The following is a 2,475-nucleotide window of genomic DNA, read 5'->3' as shown; positions in this document are numbered from 1 at the left end:
CTACCCATCTCCACTCATGTCCCACCATATTGTTGGCTCCTGATCCAAGACAGTCTGCCCTGTGACTTTTCTACTAGAACTAATAAGGAAGATTGTCTCTATCTGCTGGATAGAATTGTGGAGACAGTTTTAGAGTCTTGGAACTAAGGGCAGTCATCTTTCCCACCTTGGAGCTAGAAGCTGTGTATAGTAGCAAGCCAATCAGAGGCAAGCAGAATTGAAAGATAGAGATGGGAGGGAGGAAAGAGAGAGAGGTTGCTTTTTCTTTACTAAACAACTCATATTAATATTTATTCTTTTCTAAAATAGAAGCAATCTTTTTGTTTTGTCTGATTATGAAAGTAATAAATGTTAATTATAAAAAAGATCAGAAAATTAAAAAATGAACAAAATTAAAGTTTCTTAAATTCCAGACACTATCTTTTGTACATATGTCTGTAGGAGACGCCAAGAGCCATATGACATCCGAGGAAGATGATCTGCAGCTGAGGCGTGGACCTCGGGCCATTCCTCTGCAGGAGTTCCTTGTGGAAGAAGAGCTTGTGCCCTCAGCATGGAGTCATTGTTAATTTCTCCCCTCACCTGTGTTGTTCTGGCTCAGTAAAAGGCTGGTGTGGAGGTTGCTCGGGGCTACCTGGAAAGTAAGGGCTAGCCTGCCTTCCACAAGCTTGTACTTCTAATCCTACTCTCACCTGGTTCCTTCCTGTGCTAACTGAGATCAGGGCCACAGGAGCCCAACGGGTCGTGACATATGTCCTCTCCTAAATACATACAACAATTGTATATTTTTATTTTATTTTCTTATTTTGAACAAAAGATTATGTTCTTATAATCTCCTTTTATCAATTTATGTATCATAAATGTCTTTCAGTGTCAATAAGGATAGATTTATATCATGGCTTTAAAACACTGTATACTATTTCATTGGGTATATTAATATAGTTTACTCCACCTCCTTTGTTGCAGATTATCTCTTAAAATCTCTTGGTCGTTTTCTGAAAAAGCAATAAATCTCTGAAATAGTTGACTTTTTAATCACTTTCCCCTGAGAGTCCCCTCATTCTGAATTTTGCTGGTATAATTTGAACATCTACAGGTTATTGGTTGGGTGGGAAAGGAGGAAGCAGACTTTTCTGAGTTGTTAAAAACATAGAAAGTAGTAGTTTTTAACTGTGAAATCTTTTTTACCAAATATTAAACTTATTAACTTCAAAGAGATGAAGGATGGACATTGTGTTTGGTGGATTTCTTGGCTGGTTTCCAGATTCATTCCAAAAAGTGTTTACATTAGTGCCTGTGGCATAATATTTTGGTGGTGACTACCGCTCCCTGAATGACTACTGAATCTCTAATTATGAGGGTGTGACTATTCAGTTGCCTGAGTAAACACAGTTCCACTGCAGGCATTATTTGTGCTTTATTAAGATAACAAAGCAAGGCTCAGCAACAGGAAATCAAGTAATAACAGAAATCTAAAAAAGGTATAAATATTCAATTTAAAGAAATTAATGAATCAAAAGCAGAAGATATATGTTTTAACAGTAAAAAGGAGATCTTCTTAGTCTGTTTTCTGTTGTCTATAACAGAATACCTGAAACTGGGCAATTTATAAAGAAAAGAAATTTATTTGTTACAGTTATGGGGTTTAAGACCTCCTAAATTGAAGGGCCACTGTTGGTGCCCCGGCCTCCCAAAGTGCTAGGATTACAGGTATGAGCCATCACATCTGACCGCCACTTACCTGTTTAAGTCCTTCACCTCATTTTTTTTGGGGGGGGGGGCCAGAGCTGGGTTTGAACCCACCACCTCTGGCATATGGGGCCAGCACCCTACTCCTTAAGCCACAGGTGCTGCCCAGTCCTTCACCTCTTAATACTGCCACATTAAGGATGAAATTTCAACATGAGTTTTGGAGGGGAGAAATATTCACATTATGGCAGAGGAATATTCACTTTAAGGCAAAATGAGAAAACGTAGTAACATCTCAAAAGACTTTATAAATTACAAACAAGAACATATAAATGAATAACTTGAACACACTTGATATTCTTTTCCAATATGAAAGGCTCCTTTTGAAATGAGAGCCAACTATAACAGAAAGTAATATCAGAATGAAATATCTTTGACAGAATCTTTTTTTTTTTTGAGACAGAGTCTCACTCTGTTGCTCTAGGGGTGGAGTGCCGTGGCATCTTAGCTCACAGCAACCTCAAACTCTTGGGTTGAAGCCATCCTCCTGCCTCAGCCTCCCAAGTAGCGGGGACTATAGGCTCCTACCACGATGCCTGGCTATTTTTTGTTATATTTGTCATTGTTGTTGTTTAGCAGCCCCAGACCAGGTTTGAACCTGCTAGCCCTGGTGTATGTGGCTGGCACCCTAACCACTGAGCTATGGGCACTGAGCTGCGAATCATTTTTTTAATTTCAGGTTAATGTGAGGGTACAAACAACTAGGTCACAATTTTTGAATTTGTT

This window comes from Otolemur garnettii, unplaced genomic scaffold (genome assembly GCF_000181295.1).
Source record: "Otolemur garnettii isolate 467f Iridium unplaced genomic scaffold, OtoGar3 scaffold00008, whole genome shotgun sequence".
Taxonomy (NCBI): domain Eukaryota; kingdom Metazoa; phylum Chordata; class Mammalia; order Primates; family Galagidae; genus Otolemur; species Otolemur garnettii.
This window is presented reverse-complemented; position numbering follows the sequence as displayed.